Raw genomic sequence first — 20521 nt, 5'->3', positions numbered from 1 at the left:
GCTTGTGATTTGACTCATCTGTGGTGGTGAATGATTTATTCACTCAGATCTCTACTAAAGGTGTGATATCAGTGCTGTATATGGAACTGCTGTCCTCTTATCACAAGGCTTACCCATTTAATGTTAAGGGCAAATGGGAAGCGGATGTAAGCCCCCTAATGGATGAGCAGTGGGCACAAGTTTTAGCTATGACCCCGCGGCTTGCCGTGTGGGAGGCCCGCCGAGTGTCCCAAATTTTTCTGCTGCATCGGGTGTATCGCACTCCCGCATTTTTGCATAGGATCAAGGTACGGACGGATTCCTGCTGTCTACGTTGCTCCTTATCCGATGCTCACTTGCTTCATGTGATGTGGGACTGTACTCATTTTGAACAATTTTGGAATAATATGGAGCAATTGCTTAGGAGAGTGTATAGTTGCCTGCTCAGATTGTCCGCCTTTACATGTGTCCTGGGTTAATTAGATGGGGACTGTGGTTTATATATTGGTATTAGCATAATTTTTTATCAAGCTCGTAAATTAATTGCACAACATTGGTTGAGAGCCTGCCCTCCTACTATTTCTGAGTTGATTACAAAATTGAATTATATCATTAGAATGGAGAAAGGTGCATATCTTAAATGAAAAGCCATAAGTAAATTTGGTCTGTCTGGGGACCTTGGATCGATACCCCTCGTTTGCAGTCCACATACCTGCAGAGGACTCCTATGGAGGTGCTTTTGGGGGGGTCGGGAGGTCTACTCACTAATGATATCTGATATTTTGATCGCATCCTGTTTCTGTTTCCTCTGTATTGTTGCTCTGTGTTGGTGTGCTGTGTTGTTGTCACGATGCCGGCTGGCAGGTAGTGGATCCTCTGTGCCAGAGAGGGATTGGCGTGGACCGTGCTAGTGGATCGGTTCTAAGTCACTACTGGTTTTCACCAGAGCCCGCCGCAAAGCGGGATGGTCTTGCTGCGGCGGTAGTGACCAGGTCGTATCCACTAGCAACGGCTCAACCTCTCTGACTGCTGAAGATAGGCGCGGTACAAGGGAGTAGACAGAAGCAAGGTCGGACGTAGCAGAAGGTCAGGGCAGGCAGCAAGGATCGTAGTCGGGGGCAACGGCAGGAGGTCTGGAACACAGGCTAGGAACACACAAGGAAACGCTTTCACTGGCACAATGGCAACAAGATCCGGCGAGGGAGTGAAGGGGAAGTGAGGTATAAATAGGGAGTGCACAGGTGAACACACTAATTGGAACCACTGCGCCAATCAGCGGCGCAGTGGCCCTTTAAATCGCAGAGACCCGGCGCGCGCGCGCCCTAGGGAGCGGGGCCGCGCGTGCCGGGACAGGACAGACGGAGAGCGAGTCAGGTACGGGAGCCGGGACGCGCATCGCGAGCGGGCGCTACCCGCATCGCGAATCGCATCCCGGCTGGAGACGGTATCGCAGCGCACTGGGTCAGTGGAGCTGCCCGGAGCGCTGCGGTAGCGAGAGAGAAGCGAGCGCTCCGGGGAGGAGCGGGGACCCGGAGCGCTCGGCGTAACAGTACCCCCCCCCTTGGGTCTCCCCCTCTTCTTAGAGCCTGAGAACCTGAGGAGCAGACTTTTGTCTAGGATGTTGTCCTCAGGTTCCCAGGATCTCTCTTCAGGTCCACAGCCCTCCCAATCCACCAAAAAGAACCTTTTTCCTCTGACCGTCTTGGAGGCCAGTATCTCTTTCACTGAGAAGACGTCAGAAGAACCGGAGACAGGAGTGGGAGAAACTAATTTGGGAGAGAAACGATTGATGATGAGTGGTTTAAGAAGAGAGACATGAAAGGCATTAGGAATACGGAGAGAAGGAGGAAGAAGAAGTTTGTAAGAGACAGGATTAATTTGGCACAAGACTTTGAAAGGACCAAAATAGCGTGGACCCAGTTTGTAACTGGGGACACGAAAGCGGACATATTTAGCGGAGAGCCATACCTTGTCTCCTGGAGCAAAAATGGGGGGAGCTCTTCTTTTCTTATCGGCAAACTTTTTCATGCGAGATGAAGCCTGTAAAAGAGAATCTTGGGTCTCTTTCCATATGGTGGAAAGATCACGAGTCACCTCATCTACAGCGGGCAAACCAGAGGGCAAGGGAGTAGGGAGGGGGGGAAGAGGGTGACGGCCGTACACCACGAAAAATGGGGATTTGGAGGAAGATTCAGAGACTCTAAAGTTATACGAGAATTCGGCCCATGGTAGAAGATCTGCCCAATCATCCTGGCGGGAGGAAACAAAATGTCGTAAATAATCACCCAAGACCTGGTTAATTCTTTCTATTTGTCCATTGGATTGAGGATGATATGCAGAAGAAAAGTTTAATTTAATCTTGAGTTGTTTACAGAGAGCCCTCCAGAATTTAGACACGAATTGGACGCCTCTATCCGAGACTATCTGTGTGGGCAACCCGTGAAGACGAAAAATGTGTACAAAAAATTGTTAGGCCAACTGAGGCGCTGAAGGAAGACCAGGAAGAGGGATGAAATGTGCCATCTTGGAGAATCGATCAACGACCACCCAAACAACAGTGTTGCCACGGGATGGGGGTAGGTCTGTAATAAAATCCATACCAATCAGAGACCAAGGCTGTTCGGGGACAGGCAGAGGATGAAGAAAACCAGCGGGCTTCTGGCGAGGAGTCTTATCCCGGGCACAGACAGTGCAGGCTCGCACAAAGTCCACGACATCCGTCTCCAGAGTCGGCCACCAATAGAAGCGAGAGATGAGTTGCACAGATTTCTTGATGCCTGCATGACCTGCGAGATGGGAGGAGTGACCCCATTTGAGGATTCCGAGGCGTTGGCGTGGAGAGACGAAGGTCTTTCCTGGAGGAGTTTGCCTGATGGAGGCTGGAGAAGTGGAAATCAGGCAGTCAGGAGGAATGATGTGTTGCGGAGAGAGTTCAACTTCCGAGGCATCCGAGGAACGAGAGAGAGCATCGGCCCTAATGTTCTTATCGGCAGGCCGAAAGTGAATTTCAAAATTAAATCGGGCAAAGAACAGAGACCACCTGGCCTGGCGAGGATTCAGCCGTTGGGCAGACTGGAGATAGGAGAGATTCTTGTGATCGGTGTAAATAATAACTGGAAATCTTGATCCCTCCAGCAGATGTCTCCATTCCTCAAGTGCTAATTTAATGGCTAGAAGCTCTCGATCCCCGATGGAGTAGTTCCTCTCCGCCGGAGAGAAGGTCCTAGAAAAAAAACCACAAGTAACAGCATGCCCGGAAGAATTTTTTTGTAGAAGGACCGCTCCAGCTCCTACAGAGGAGGCATCAACCTCCAATAGGAAGGGTTTAGATGGGTCAGGTCTGGAGAGCACGGGAGCCGAAGAAAAGGCAGACTTGAGCCGTTTGAAGGCGTCTTCCGCTTGAGGAGGCCAAGACTTGGGATTGGCATTTTTTTTGGTTAAAGCCACGATAGGGGCCACAACGGTAGAAAAATGTGGAATAAATTGCCTGTAATAATTGGCGAACCCCAAAAAACGTTGGATAGCACGGAGTCCGGAGGGGCGTGGCCAATCTAAGACGGCAGAGAGTTTGTCTGGATCCATTTGTAGTCCCTGGCCAGAGACCAAGTATCCTAGGAAAGGAAGAGATTGGCATTCAAACAGACATTTCTCTATCTTGGCATAAAGTTGATTGTCACGAAGTCTCTGAAGAACCATACGGACATGCTGGCGGTGTTCTTCTAGATTGGCAGAAAAAATCAGGATATCGTCCAGATATACAACAACACAGGAGTATAAGAGATCACGAAAAATTTCATTAACAAAGTCTTGGAAGACGGCAGGGGCGTTGCACAGGCCAAAGGGCATGACCAGATACTCAAAGTGTCCATCTCTAGTGTTAAATGCCGTTTTCCATTCATCCCCCTCTCTGATGCGGATGAGATTATAAGCACCTCTTAAGTCCAGTTTGGTAAAGATGTGGGCACCTTGGAGGCGATCAAAGAGTTCAGAGATAAGAGGTAGGGGGTAGCGATTCTTTACCGTGATTTTATTAAGACCGCGGTAGTCAATGCAAGGACGTAGAGAGCCATCTTTTTTGGACACAAAGAAAAATCCGGCTCCGGCAGGAGAGGAGGATTTACGGATAAAGCCTTTTTTTAAATTTTCCTGGATGTACTCCGACATAGCAAGAGTCTCTGGGGCGGACAGAGGATAGATTCTGCCCCGGGGTGGAGTAGTGCCCGGGAGGAGGTCAATAGGACAATCATAAGGCCTGTGAGGAGGTAGAGTCTCAGCTTGTTTCTTGCAAAAAACATCCGCAAAGTCCATATAGGCCTTAGGGAGACCGGTTACAGGGGGAACCACAGAGTCACGGCAAGGGGTACTGGGAACCGGTTTTAGGCAGTCCTTGAAACAAGAGGGCCCCCAACTCTTGATCTCCCCAGTGGACCAATCCAGGGTTGGGGAATGGAGTTGAAGCCAGGGTAGTCCAAGGAGGATTTCGGAAGTGCAATTGGGGAGGACCAAAAATTCAATCCTCTCGTGATGAGGTCCGATGCACATTAGAAGGGGCTCCGTGCGGTAACGTATGGTACAGTCCAATCTTTCATTGTTTACACAATTGATGTAGAGGGGTCTGGCGAGACTGGTCACTGGGATGTTGAACCTGTTGACGAGAGAGGCCAAAATAAAATTTCCTGCAGATCCGGAATCCAAGAAGGCCATAGTAGAGAAGGAGAAGGCAGAGGCAGATATCCGCACAGGCACAGTAAGACGTGGAGAAGCAGAGTAGACATCAAGGACTGTCTCACCTTTGTGCGGAGTCAGCGTACGTCTTTCCAGGCGGGGAGGACGGATAGGACAATCCTTCAGGAAGTGTTCGGTACTGGCACAGTACAAGCAGAGATTCTCCATGCGGCGTCGTGTCCTCTCTTGAGGTGTCAGGCGAGACCGGTCGACCTGCATAGCCTCCACGGCGGGAGGCACAGGAACGGATTGCAGGGGACCAGAGGAGAGAGGAGCCGGGGAGAAAAAACGCCTTGTGCGAACAAAGTCCATATCCTGGCGGAGCTCCTGACGCCTTTCGGAAAAACGCATGTCAATGCGAGTGGCAAGATGGATGAGTTCATGTAGGTTAGCAGGGATTTCTCGTGCGGCCAGAACATCTTTAATGTTGCTGGATAGGCCTTTTTTAAAGGTCGCGCAGAGGGCCTCATTATTCCAGGATAATTCTGAAGCAAGAGTACGGAATTGTACGGCGTACTCGCCAACGGAAGAATTACCCTGGACCAGGTTCAACAGGGCAGTCTCAGCAGAAGAGGCTCGGGCAGGTTCCTCAAAGACACTTCGGATTTCCGAGAAGAAGGAGTGTATAGAGGCAGTGACGGGGTCATTGCGGTCCCAGAGCGGTGTGGCCCATGACAGAGCTTTTCCAGACAGAAGGCTGACTACGAAAGCCACCTTAGACCTTTCAGTAGGGAACTGGTCCGACATCATCTCCAAGTGCAGGGAACATTGGGAAAGAAAGCCACGGCAGAATTTAGAGTCCCCATCAAATTTATCCGGCAAGGATAGTCGTAGACCAGAAGCGGCCACTCGCTGCGGAGGAGGTGCAGGAGCTGGCGGAGGAGATGATTGCTGAAGCTGTGGTAGTAGCTGCTGTAGCATCACGGTCAGTTGAGACAGCTGTTGGCCTTGTTGCGCTATCTGTTGTGACTGCTGGGCGACCACCGTGGTGAGGTCGGCGACAACTGGCAGAGGAACTTCAGCGGGATCCATGGCCGGATCTACTGTCACGATGCCGGCTGGCAGGTAGTGGATCCTCTGTGCCAGAGAGGGATTGGCGTGGACCGTGCTAGTGGATCGGTTCTAAGTCACTACTGGTTTTCACCAGAGCCCGCCGCAAAGCGGGATGGTCTTGCTGCGGCGGTAGTGACCAGGTCGTATCCACTAGCAACGGCTCAACCTCTCTGACTGCTGAAGATAGGCGCGGTACAAGGGAGTAGACAGAAGCAAGGTCGGACGTAGCAGAAGGTCAGGGCAGGCAGCAAGGATCGTAGTCGGGGGCAACGGCAGGAGGTCTGGAACACAGGCTAGGAACACACAAGGAAACGCTTTCACTGGCACAATGGCAACAAGATCCGGCGAGGGAGTGAAGGGGAAGTGAGGTATAAATAGGGAGTGCACAGGTGAACACACTAATTGGAACCACTGCGCCAATCAGCGGCGCAGTGGCCCTTTAAATCGCAGAGACCCGGCGCGCGCGCGCCCTAGGGAGCGGGGCCGCGCGCGCCGGGACAGGACAGACGGAGAGCGAGTCAGGTACGGGAGCCGGGACGCGCATCGCGAGCGGGCGCTACCCGCATCGCGAATCGCATCCCGACTGGAGACGGTATCGCAGCGCACCGGGTCAGTGGAGCTGCCCGGAGCGCTGCGGTAGCGAGAGAGAAGCGAGCGCTCCGGGGAGGAGCGGGGACCCGGAGCGCTCGGCGTTACAGTTGTCTTGTATTTGGTTTTCTATATATGGGTTGTTTGCACAGTGTATAGATGCCCATATTTCCTCTGTACTATTTACTATTACGTTCGCCTTTGTGTAATATGTTTTAAGGGTATGGTATTTTTACATGTTTTTTTTTTTCTTTTTTCTTTTTTTTTTGCTATAACTATACTCCATATATGCGGGTTGAGTTCCTGTACTGTACTGCCTCATATTCCATGATAATGTTCTGGATCTATTGTGCAGAAAAGACATGTGTGGGTAGGATGGGAGGGTGTTTCTGTGTATGTTCTTGAATTTGTGTGTTGTTTGTTCTATACAAAAAATTTTTAATATAACATTTTTGATTTAAAGGGTGTGACATTCTGTTTTTACTTTGCAGAATGATGTGGAAAGGCGGCAACATAACAAAATATAAAAAAAAGTGAAAGAGGTCTGAAGAAATGGATTACATATTGAGGAGGACCAATACCTTGTCATATATTATTTGCTGTGTTTGCTATTTTTTTTCTGTACATTTGTTCTGCTATCACTAATATTGAAATCAAGTGGTCCCTACCTAGAGAATAGTCATTTATGAAAGCCTCTTTCCTCCATATAAAGTGTATAATACAGTATATAGTTGGGAACCTGCTGAAAGATCCAATGTATTATAAAACAACAGAACTAGATTTTAGATGTTTAAAAGTCTTTTACTGTATTGAAAGGGGCCATTGCAATTTCTGAACTTCCAAATGTTAAATAATAGCTTAGATAATTTGAAAAATGTAACAAAAGAAAAACAATACCTTGCTGTCATAGAAACAGTTCTGTCAATGTTACAAAAAAACTAACAATGACTACATTAGGGCTATACGGTGCATGTTTAGCATTAACACAAGAAACATTTCCTGACTTACAGGCTAAATTTCTATTTCCATTAGCAATTCTGAAAGACAGATGGGAATAAGGTAGCTCCTTAAATGATGTTTAAGGGACTGTAGAGAAGAGATCCAGACAGTAGTAGACTGGCAGTGTAAGAGAGAGGAAAAGTATGGCTCATTTTATAAAATTTTTTACCAGTTTGCCCCTTTAATATGAAAAAATAAATGCACTAGACAACCCTGTAAAACATCTGAGTATCATACCCAAAGCGGAGAAAACATTTGTCTACAATTATTAGTATAATCTATCAATTTATTGGGAAAAGTCTCAGGCTCCAAGTAGTTAAGTATAATCTTCATTAGACATGAAAGTACTGCGATATCAGCATTTCTACAAGATACAAAAGAATTGACTTACCAATGCAAAGCATCTAACTTCATTAAAAATGCATCGGAATCGATTCAAATAAAGCACAATTTTTCATGTGCTGTGTAATTCCCAGGTTCACGTCTATTACACCTTAATGACAGAGACATTGCTGGTCAAGGAAGGATGCCTTAGGCATGCTATGTTCTCATATCGCAAATTTACATACATTAAAATCAGATAGATTCTCGAATTTCCTCATTTGTGACTCCAAAGTGAAAGCTAATTGTCAAGCATCATTACATATTTTCCCAGGGCCAAAAAAACGAGAAGCAATGTAGTTTTGTAATATTACATTTTTTACTGCAAGGTCAAATGAACGCATAGACGTGCATGTGAATCTCAGATTTAAGATAATGAAAAAAAAAACGTTAAGGCTTGAGCTACAGTTGCATTATAGATGTACAATGTGCCCTTTAAAATTTTCTGTTTCGGTAAATGTCACATGCAACATATAAAATAAATTCCATTTCTTGGACAATTGGCAGGGTGCACAGGACCTTTTTTGCCGGTAGAGAATAATAAAAGTGTTTTCTGGATTTTCCTTTTGATGGCTTATTCTTAGGATAGGCCACCAACATCAGATGGATGGGGGTCAAGCACAGCACTTCAGTGACTGCCACATCAACGTCTACCAGGAACAGCTCCTTATAATTTGGTAGCAGATATGCATTTTAATGGGATAGAGCTGCAGTACCAGACATGTCCACTACAAAAAGTATAGAACTGTGCTTGGTAAACAATAAATATGCTTTAGCCCCATTAAAGGGGTTTGTCTTTGAAGGAAAAAGTTGACTACCCGGCCATCTACCTGCCTATTTGCAGGAGGCAATGATTGTCAGACGTCAAAAACAGCCAAGTCAGATGTGTTATGAAATTTGTGAAACTCCCTTTAACATTAAAGGGAGGTGTGATACACAACCGAGCTGGCACCCAACTGTCTGCAAGAAGGCTTGAGATAGCCAGTCAGTCATCTTCTTTTGTAGGAAAGCTTTTTTAACAAAACCTAGTTGCATCCTCATTGCCTAATGTCTTTAATATATAGCATAAGCGGCATTCTCTTGTATTTAAATGAAATAAGAATTAAAAATACAAGCCACAGTTAAAAATATAAACTATGGCTTACATTTCCATTAAAGACAATGGGACGGGATTTGCACACTTTTTTTGGCATAAATGTTGGTGCAGAATATGTGCCAAAGCCATCCCAAAAATGTCCACGAAGCAGTGACATATGGACATCAGCAGTGCCCAACAGACTCCACAGACTAAAAGCGGGGTCTGACGAATTTTTCCTTTGAGCACTATAAGAAAAATGTATGGAATTTAAAAACAGAGCCTTAAATATCCAATTTTAATTTATTTATACATTCAGTGTTGCTGTGCCAAACTATGGATACAGCTATAATTCAACAATAAGTATTGAGTAATAACAGGCTGGGGTATTCCGGCGTATGGTTCTAATTTTATATCAACATATTAAATAACGTGCAGACTTTTTTTCTATGATATTCCTTTAGGGGGCATATTGCTTAGCTGAGGCCTAGAATACTGCGGTTCGGTTCTGGAACACTAATTCTTCTAAAACAGCATATGCCTAGGACAATGTTAAATGAATACGTTTCTGCTTGGGATTTATTATTTTTCTATGGGGGTCCTGGAGGGAGTGTGGAGGCTAAGAAGGTGATAAAAAAAATCGTGCACAGGTTGCCATCTACCATTAGGCCAGCCCTAAGTGTACTAGTTACATAATAAATTTTACTGTTATTTTGGAGTGACAGAAGACAATGTTTACTAGCACTTTGCAAACATTATTCATCCTTCCAGCTAGCCCACAATGCAGCAAAGCCTTACCTATTTTCTTTTACCCGTGGGGCTGTCGTCTTCAATTTGGTTGATAGAAAAACATGTAGAATTCATCGGACTGGCTTGTGAGCTTGGGAATGACTTTATTTACATGGCAGCCAGAGTGATTTATGCTACTGTTTATGATGGTAAAAGCCTGATAGAAAAATGCAAGCAATAGTGAGCGAGTCAGGCAGCCAGGTCTCAAGCTGCGCCAGCTACTTACTCAAGGGACTCCACCCTGCCAAAAAGGCTGCTATTTTCACAATATAAGTTTAAAATGACAATCCACACCACAATATCCATAAACAATTAACTTCTATAAATTATTGCAATTGATCCCGCAGTAAAGATGCCTACTTATACACATTTTCTTGTTAATGGCCAGTAATACAATGCAGTGTTATTTAAGAAAAATCTGGCATGCGAGCTTCAGAGTGACAAATAATAAATTGCTAACAAAAGATAATAAAATAAGTAAATAAGCTTCAAACAATTAAAGCAAAAATAAGAAGGGCGAGAGAACATAAAAGTTTAGCCACCAAAATACTTGCGACTACATTTAACATGGATATATGTAGAGACTTGAGCATTATAATGGTATGATCCCAACAATGACCTTTACATGGTCTATGTAGAAATAATATGGCTGCCCTTTATATACTGTATCAATACCTATACTCGAGTCAGAAAAGAAGTACTGTTTTTATAAAGATATGTAAATGCAGTTTATATCCCAAGCACTTTGTGATAAGGACTGACCAGAGCCAAGCTCCATATCCCACGCATATATGTAAGAAGCAGACATAAGGGCTGCTGTATACAGTGTCCCTGCACTAAAGACTTATTAGCACGGCAAAGATCAGTGTTATCGGCGGTCGATTGCTCAAGCCTGTTTTTCAGGCTTGGAGCAATCAATCGCTGATCTTACACAACAAAGGCAGGTAAGAGACCCTCCTGCTGCGTCCTAGCTGATCGGGACATAGCAATTACACCTTGATGGTCCCTATCAGCCCAACTGAGCTGCCGGGAAGCTTTTACTTTCATTTTAGACGCAGCGATCAACTTTGAAGCCACGTCGAAAGGGTTAATAGTGAGCGGCACAACGATCGGTGCCGCACATTATTAGCCCAGGGCCCCGGCTTTCATTAGCTGCCGAGACCGACCCAGCATGACGCGGGGTCACGGCTGACCCTGTGTTATATACCGGGACCTGGCGCAGGGCGTACCTGTACGCCCTGCATCCTTAAGAGCTTAATAAGGATCAATGAGTACGAGACCAAGAAGGCATCAGAAGGGGTGCAATGGGGGGGGGGGAATCAGTGAGACCATGTTGACATGTCCCGAATTTGTGTGTGGAATTCCCCACTGGAATTCCACTGGAGTCTCTGCAGCAGCAGAGTCCCATTATATTCAATGGGATTCTGCTGCACTGTGCACATGGCGAAAATTTTGATTTCCGTGTCCACAGAAAGAATGCATTCCCATGTGGTCCTAGCATCAGCATGTTATGCCTGCTCCCGCAGTATGTGGAATGTCCGCACAGAGATTTTCTGTGTTGACATTCCGAGCATGTGAACATAGCCTAAGAGGATTAATGCTTGTTGTGTTAAGTGGCCAGAAAATCCCTTTACCAAATAATGACTATATGAGGATAATAAGTAGAAACAACATATTTTTACGGTGTCCTTATTTTGTCAAACATAAGCTGACTCAAACAAATTAGGTACATGTCAGCCATAGCTGCTCATTTCTGTGGGGCTGGCCAACCATATAATGTATACAGTCGGATCATGCAGTTGGAATGTAACTGCATTATCCTTTTATTGTCAGAAAAAAGATGGTACCGCTAGAGGACTTTGCCTTGGCTGAATGTGGGGAGATTGCAAAAAGCAGTCAGTTGAGTAAGGCCAGCTAAAGAAGGTAGTTTAATGGTTACTGTCTCCAACCATACTAATATGGAGAAGCCCAGTATAAGAAACCTACACAGAGCTGCCAAAAACTCTCATCACACCATAAGAGTGGATTAAAGTGTACCTAAACTTGAAAACAACTTCTCACATTTCATATGTTGTCCCAATGTTAAGGTTTTTACAACTGGTGCCAGAAAGTTAAACAGATTTGTAAATGACTTCTATTAAAATAAATCTTTATCCTTCCAGTACTTATTAGCGGCTGTATATTACAGAGAAAATTCTTTTGTTTTTGGATTTCTTTTTTTTTTCTGTCCACAATGCTCTCTGCTGACACCTATGTCTGTATCAGTAACTGTCCTAAGCAGGATAGGTTTGCTATGGGGATTTGCTCCTGTTCTGAACAGTTCCTGATACGGAAAGATGTGTCAGCAGAGAGCACTGTGGAGAGAAAAAAAAGAAATCAAAAAACAAAAGAACTTTCTCTGTAATATACAGCTTCTAATAAGTACTGGAAGGATAAAGATTTTTTTTTTAAATATAAGTAATTTACAAAAGTACTGTTCGCAGATGGAGTGAGAAAAACAGACCTAAAAGTCTTCAGACACAACCACACTTACGCCTCAGTTTTGATCCAGAAGAAGAAGAAAAAAACAGGCCAGCAGTGTTTTGCCTTTGGCAACTTGTGCTATAGATCCATATTAAAGCTGATTTGGTCAGTTTTCTCTCTTATCTAGAATTCCAGAATGTTAGCATCTGTTCCAGCTTTTCACTAAAGCAGGTACAAAAACAATAGCCTTGATAGGTCCATACGCTTCTTGTTGTCATCCAAGATTATGTCTTTTGTCCCGACAGACATGAACCTGCTATAACTGCTGGCACATAGGAAAGGTGAGTAAACTGCTGGTATCCCCCGTGCTTCCACAATCTATTACTGGAATGCTGGAGAGGTTTTCTTTGGATCAGGGACAAACAAGTGACAGAAGTAATGTCCACATCACAGGAAAACACATATTCTTATATAAAATTAAGTTACTCTTGACAAATTTCTACTTGCTTTTCTGTTTCTTTGAACATATACTGAGATGTCTCATGGTACTTCTCTGCTGTCATCTCATTGTAAACCAGTGTGCCTGCTGCTTTGCATTTAGAACAGAAATTTGAAAATGAAGCAGAAATAAAATAAAAAAAACAACAATCATTTTACCTTAACAAACAACTGGCAGGAGAAATATCAGCATGCTCATTTAAGCTAAGAACCCTTCTCATTATGCTACAATTGCTTAATGGTCTTGGGGATATAGCGGATGTCTGGTTTAAAACTACTTTTCAGAAATTCTAAGAGCCCTACTCATTTTCACTTGGATTCTCAACGCACACGAACTCGCAAAAAATAGATTTTGTAAGCATTCCAGGAATATTAAAGAGTACAACATGATTCCTTCAGAACATTTTCATTAGATTGAGGAATCATTCTCAACTGGAGTGCAATTTGCTTCTAACAGTCAGGGTTCTTGCATATTGGAAGATTGTCGCTACATGAATTTAGAGTAATGGACCGCCAAGTTACGGCTACAAGAAAATAATGTGTCTGAAGGGACTGGATGTCGGCTGGAGACCTCTGGTGACTGTACAACATGCTACTATATATGCCTCAGCTTAGCAGTTTTACAGAAAAATTCACCACAATGAAGTTCATCTGCTTAGGCAATCGATCCTTGTGCCTCTCTGTTATGGAGCAAAACCACCCCTCACGGACTGACACCAATATTTATCTGTTTAATATAAAGTGCCTTACTTTGTATGCCTCTTTTACATTCAGTAGTGTTGGCCTCTTTCCACACTGCTTTATGCAGTGTTCGTGCTCCCAATGTATACCACTATTTAGGCATACTGTGGCAACCATTGCCCGTAGACTCCCATTGTACAGAAAAGAAAGTATACAAAGTGGTATACATTCATTATTTACTTATTCTTATTGTTATATGCACTGTATGATTAAACTCTATATGCACTATGGGAGAGATTTATCAAAACCTGTGCAGAGGAAAAGGGGTGCAGTTGCCCGTAGCAACCAATCAGATTGCTTCTTTCATTTTCCACAGGCCTCTTTAGAGAAAGAAGCAATCTGATTGGTTGCTATGGGCAACGGCACAACTCTTCCTCTGCACAGGTTTTGATAAATCTCCCACTATATGAATAAACTCTATTCTATATGCTGTATAGAATAGTGCCTATTGCACTATTCTATACAACAAAAAAATCCAAACATATATACCAAAAAAGTATACGACAACAGAGGCCAAAGTGACATTCTTTTGGCCCTTCTGGATGCTACATTAACCCCTTAAGGACTCAGCACTTTTTTGCAATTCTGACCAATGTCACATTATGTATTAATAACTCTGGGATGCTTTTACCGTTAATTCTTATTCCAAAAATATTTTTTCATGACATATTCTACTTTAACATAGTGGTAAATTTTCGGCATTACTTGCATCCTTTCTTGGTGAAAAATCCCAAAATGTAATGAAAATTTTGAAAATGTAGCATTTTTCTAACTTTGAAACTCTCTGCTTGTAAGGAAAATGGATATTCCAAATACATTTTATATTGATTAACAAATACAATAAGTCTACTTTATGTTGGCATCAGAAAGTTGACATGTTTTTACTTTGTGAAGATATTAGAGGGCTTCAAAATATAGCAGGAATTTTCAAAATTTTCATGAAAATTTCTATTCTATTCTGAATTTTTCAGGGACAATTTAACTTTGAAGTGGATTTGAGGGGCCTTTCTGTGAGAAATACCCTATAAATAACAACAAAAAACGTGGTCTCAAATGGCTGGAGGTGCTCAACCCCAAATGCAGTTGTGCATATATACTGGGGGAGCAGATCCTGCCCTTGTAGTCCGTTGCTAGGGGCGATCCCCAGCATAAGAATGCATACAATGGAGGATGCCTGCAGCGGACTACAAGTGCCACAGTAGAATCCTACACCAGAGGGTTGCACAGGCCATGCACCTATATCAGCCAACTTGGGTGGGGCTTGTAGCCTCTCTCCCCCCTTCCATTGTATGTGTGCTTAGTCACGCTGGAGGGAACTGGGAGCAGGCTACATGTCGACCTAGTGCTGCTGTAATTGCCCACTGGCCCCTGGTTTTTGCTTATTACGCACAGGTAGGTTAGCATTAGGTCCCGTGCCATCTGAGAAACCTTGGCGTTGGTGTGCGGGCTCTGGTGTGTCCTTAATATAAGGATACACTGGCGAATGTCTCAATTTTAACATCAGTGTTAAGGGATTAGCCAATGTCATTGTATACATCTACCACAGTAGTGCACCTACATTTCTGTATTGTATTATTCTAATTGTTACACATCCACACCGTTTATCTGGTGTAGGATTCTACTGTGGCACTTGTAGTCCGCTGCAGGCATCCTCCATTGTATGCATTCTTATGCTGGGGATCGCCCCTAGCAACGGACTACAAGGGCAGGATCTGCTCCCCCAGTATATATGCACAACTGCATTTGGGGTTGAGCACCTCCAGCCATTTGAGACCACGTTTTTTGTTGTTGTTTGTAAATTTATACGTGGAGGTGTGTAAACTCCATATGTTAATGCGCCTTGAACATTTTCCAGGCAGCATTAGGGTTGCACCTGTGAGGCCATGCACCTATATCAGCCAACTTGGGTGGGGCTTGTAGCCTCTCTCCCCCCTTCCATTGTATGTGTGCTTAGTCACGCTGGAAGGAACTGGGAGCAGGCTGCATGTCGACCTAGTGCTGCTGTAATTGCCCACTGGCCCCTGGTTTTTGCTTATTACGCACAGGTAGGTTAGCGTTAGGTCCCGTGCCATCTGAGAAACCTTGGCGTTGGTATGCGGGCTCTGGTGTGTCCTTAATATAAGGATACACTGGCGAATGTCTCAATTTTAACATCAGTGTTGAGGGATTAGCCAATGTCATTGTATACATCTACCACAGTAGTGCACCTACATTTCTGTATTGTAAATACCCCATAAATAACAAACACTTTAATGCCCAGGACGGGAAAGGGGATAAATAAACCAAGAAAAACCTCCAAACCCCAGTCACCAAGGTGACGGGGTAAAAAAAACCCTACTGAAAATTCCCTCCCTAACTATGTAAAACTTCACTTTTATTGTACTATTATTAAAAAGTCCCCTGTAGTGAATAAAATTGCAGACTATTCCCTCAACTAGTATTGCTTCTCCTATCTGGAGTTTAAAGTAATATGTGCTTGACAGTGGCTGCAGACCACTGTCTACTGGGGAAAATGCTGCAGTTAAAATGTAATCAATCTGTCTCCCCTACATGTTTCGTGGTATGACCCACGTCCTCAGGGGTTAAGAGACTAAAGAGACAATTTTTTTTTTTTTTTTTTTGGAGGGGGGTTTGGTTTTAAAATTAGGAAGACAATGTACTCTGGACTGGTACATTGGAGTATAATTCTGGGGAATTTAAATCAGGGAAAAGAATAAAAAAAATGTAGTGCTCCATGTAAGTGTGATACTCCCTGAAGCAGTTTTTAATGCAGAGGCCGGATGATCCTGGCAAGTATTACACTGAGTGGTGGTGCCCATCCAAATCCCCCTCCTGTGACACACACTGCATTTTTTCTGGGATCGTCCCTTCTTTCCAGTGTGGGGGACCTCACCTGGAAAGTGTTGGCCGGGGACGATCCGGGGGACTGAAGTTCCAGAGGTGCTCTGACCCGCTCCTTGGCAGTCACCAAAGATGAGGGCCTTTAGAACTACCACTTGAAACTGCAGGAATGTCCCTGTGTTGCCAGCGTACTGGGACAGTACCAAGTAATAAGTATAAATCACACTTGACAATTGAATCGATTTTCTTAATGCTTTTTCTTTCGTGTTCAAATATTCATGGTACAAAAATCGATCCGCAGACCACCAATTTCATATTCATCAATATATACAAAAAGTTTTATCACCCAGAGTGCTCACTAGATATGCCCAACAATCCTTGTTCAGCTGACCTAATAAGTTTCACCCTTTCTCGGGCATCCCGGAGGCTGATCCTTCTTCCTTCCTCTCACAAAGGGGTAGACAGGCGAGTAGTTGCCGGACACTTCCGACACCCAGCACCGTTTACATAGTAATTGACATCTCGCGTGAACTCAATTCTGTAATGGGAGATTTCTTGTTAAAAAAGAAGCATACGACGCTTCATAATTAAAATCAAACATTATAATTTACAGCAGCAATAATATGATGTAACATCGCCAGAATATCGAACGAAGTCGAAAATTATAAACTTTCTTCTACAATATCAAAGAATTTCTTGCATAAATATTACTTTACAGGAATACCGAAAAGTTACAGATTTCATTGAGCCCATCAGGGTTCAATGAATTCAATGTTTCAATCCAAAAGACTTGTAATAACCTTCTTTATCTATTTTCTTCTGAGCTCTCTTCCACTTCTTCAAGCGTAATTCGCTGGCTTGGTGTCCATATTGGAAATTTTTTTTGGCTACCCCTGTTTCACCAAATCTGTTTGTTGTTTCTGTGTGACTGTGAGGTATGGGTATTTTTTATGCCGGATTGCGCAACGATGTTCGCTAATCCGGTATTTTACATTTCTCATTGACCTACATAAACCCGGCCACATGGGCATTTGAGCATGTAGACAACTTGTTTAGAATTGCAATTGTACCACCCCTTGTACCCCTCAGTGGGTGACAAACACAATCAGTTTTAATGATACTATTGGAGTTCTGACACCCCAAACACAAAAAGGTCCCTTTCTTTTTAGTATTCAAAAATGATTGCTTGAATTTTTTCTTATTTTTCATATCAGCACGAACCATAAAATTTGATTTTCTTGTAAATAAACCTGGATGGTCTCCCAAAGATCTTACGGTATTTGGGGTCAGCTCGCAATAATCCCCAGTATTTATTTACAGTTTTTTAAAATTAATTGGGCATGACAATCATAAGTAGATATAAAGGAAGAATTCTCTTCTCTTTTTTTATTACTATTTCTCAAATTTTTTGTCTCAATTTTTCTCTTGGAGAAAACTGAAGAACTGTTTAAGTGACACTAATGATTTTTTAAATCATATTGAAAATGTAGAGGTAACAGATAAAACACTATTATGTACATTGGACATTAAAAGCCTTTACACAAACATCCCCACCCACGAGGGTTTAATTGCAGTAAGAGAGGAATTGATTAAAGACCCTACATTGTGTAATTCTAAGATAGGGTTTATAATGGATCTGCTAGAGATGGTGTGTATTAAAAATTATTTTAGGTTTGGAAAGGATTTTTATTTACAGGTACAGGGGACTTCGATGAGGTCCCCTGTAGCACCTTGTGTCGCAAACATTTTTATGTCTAAATTTGAAGAATTATTTGTGCATTAATTTCCGTTAAGTATTTATGTTACAAAATGGATTAGTTATGTGGATAATGTTTTCTTATTATGGTCAGGTTCTTTGGAATAGTTGAATGAATATGTTTTGTTACTCAATAAATGTCATCCACTGATCGAATTTACTTTGGAGGCGCATCTCCAGCATTTGGATGTAGAGGTATATAAAAATGGGACAAAATTGGAATCTACACTGTATAAGAAAGAGGCTGACAGGAATAATGTTTTATTAAGACAGAGTCAACATGTCCCTCAAACATTCAAGGGGATACCCAGAGGGCAGTTTATAAGAGCTAGGAGAATTTGTAGTAAGAAGGATGATTATATTAAAAATAAAGAAATGTTAATCCCAAAATTTGTGGAACGAGGGTACGAGGAAGAGGTTGTAAGGAAAGTAGGAGATGAAGTATAAAAAAATTCTAATTCCTTTATATCTACTTATGATTGTCATGCCCAATTAATTAAAAAAAAACTGTGAATACATACTGGGGATTATTGCGAGCTGACCCCAAATACGGTAAGATCTTTGAGAGACCACCCAGGTTTATTTACAAGAAAGGAAAATCATCTCATTTTTTGGTTCGTGCTGATATGAAAAATAAGAAAAAAATCTAACAATGATTTTTGAATACTGATAAGAAAAGGACCTTTCCGTGTTTGGCAGAACTACAATAGTATCATTAAAACGGATTGCGTTTGTCACTCTCTGAGGGGTAAAAAAATTCCCCTCAAGGGGTGGTACAATTGCAATTCTAAACATGTTGCCTACATGCTCAAATGCCCATGTGGCCGGGTTAATGTTGGTAAAACAATGAGAAATGTAAAATACCGGATTACCGAACATTGTTGCGCAATCCAGAATAAAAAAAATTCAATGCCTCAGAGTCACACAGAAACAACAAACAGATTTGGTGAAACAGGGGTAGCCAAACATTTTTTCGAATATGGACACCAAGCCAGCAAATTACGCTGGATGGTGCTTGAAGAAGTGGAAGGGAGCTCAGAAGAAAATATAAAAAGAATGTTATTACAAAGAGAAGTCTTTTGGATTGAAACATTGATTTCATTGAACCCTGATGGGTTCAATGAAATCTGTAACTGTTCGGTATTCCTGTAAAGTAATATTTATATAAGAAATTCTTTGACATTGTAGAAGAAAGTTTATAATTTTCGACTTCGTTCGATGTTCTGCCGATGTTACATCATACTATTGCTGCTGTAAATTATAATGTTTGATTCTAATTATGAAGCGTCGTATGCTTCTATTTTAACAAGAAATCTCCTGTTACAGAATTGAGTTCGCGCGAGATGCCAATTATTATGTAAACGGTGGTGGGTGAGAAAGGGGGCGTGTCCTCCATAATGTCGGAAGTGTCCGGCAACTACTCCCCTGTCTACCCCTTCGTGAGAGGAAGGAAGGAGGATCAGCCTCCGGGATGCCCGAGAAAGGGTGAAACTTATCCGGTCAGCTGAACAAGGATTGTTGGGCGTATCTAGTGAGCACTCTGGGTGATAAAACTTTTTGTATCTATTGATGAATATGAAATTGGTGGTCTGCAGAAAGATTTTTGTACCATAAATATTTGAATACTAAGGAAAAAGCATTAAGAAAATCTATTCAATTGTCAAGTGTGATTTATACTTATTACTGGCTGCTATTAGAGATGGAGTGGAGCCTCCGTATCTAACACACTTACACTCAAGTGCAGTTCAAGGTTTAATTCTTTGTTCATTTACTGGGACAGTACAAAAGAGTTATACATGGCAACCTGTACCATGTAGAACGCAACTTTTTTGTACCATACACGTGATTTCCGCATGGCATGATATGGCTTGAGGACTTGATCAGAGAAATCAACTCCCCCCATATACTGATTGTAGTCCAGAATACAATCAGGTTTGAGGATCGGTCCCGCAGTACCTCGCACAGGGACAGGGATGCTGCCGTTCCCATGAATTGTGGTGAGCATAAGGACATCCCTCTTGTCTTTATACCTGACCAGCAACAGGTTTTCATGGGGAAAAGGCACGGGACTCATCCCGGGGGATAGGAGCCTGTAGGGGATGGGGCGAAAGGCCTCTTTGATTCTTCCGGACTCTTCCACAAGCGACCGTGGATCTGGCGATGAGGGATGTGAAGAGAGGGATACTAGTATAAAAGTTATCCACGTAAAGGTGGTAACCTTTATCTAGCAATGGATCTAAAAGGCCCCAAACGATTTTCCCGCTAACACCCAGAGTGGGGGGACATTCTGGGGGTTCAAAACGGGAATCTTGTCCCTCATACACCATAAACTTGCAAGTGTACCCTGAACGTTTATACATCTTCATGTCATACCGCGCTCACTTGGGATGTACTGCCGGAAGCTGAGTCTCCCCTTAAAGTTGATGAGAGACTCATCAATAGCGACCTCCCGCTCAGGGAAATAGGCCTCCCAAAATTTTTTGGGGGGACATGCAGCATTATCAGCATAAAGCAAACATTTCCGAATGGCCGCGAACCGGGGATGTGTCATGACAATACCGTAGAGCGGGGTCTGGTAGAGAACGTCCCCACTCCAGTATTGCCTGACACTGGGTTTTTTAACTAGACACATA

The 20521-nt window shown here is 43.2% G+C and overlaps 1 protein-coding gene and 1 long non-coding RNA gene across 3 annotated transcripts in view; both read right to left on the bottom strand.

Moving 5' to 3' along the window:
- Positions 1-20521, bottom strand: part of MACROD2 (mono-ADP ribosylhydrolase 2) — a 2467642-nt gene that overhangs the window by 2123129 nt on the left and 323992 nt on the right. The window lies entirely within an intron of this gene.
- Positions 16538-20521, bottom strand: part of LOC130362832 (uncharacterized) — a 112414-nt gene continuing 108430 nt past the window's right edge. Inside the window, exon 4 of one of the 2 annotated variants that reach the window (XR_008891590.1) lies at positions 16538-16670. This is a non-coding gene — a long non-coding RNA (uncharacterized LOC130362832). The remainder of the gene's footprint in view (positions 16671-20521) is intronic. The other variant, XR_008891589.1, reaches the window with a different exon arrangement.

Source organism: Hyla sarda, chromosome 3, assembly GCF_029499605.1.
Source record: "Hyla sarda isolate aHylSar1 chromosome 3, aHylSar1.hap1, whole genome shotgun sequence".
Taxonomy (NCBI): domain Eukaryota; kingdom Metazoa; phylum Chordata; class Amphibia; order Anura; family Hylidae; genus Hyla; species Hyla sarda.
Note: the sequence above shows the minus strand (reverse complement) of the source record. Positions and strands in the feature narration are given on the sequence as shown.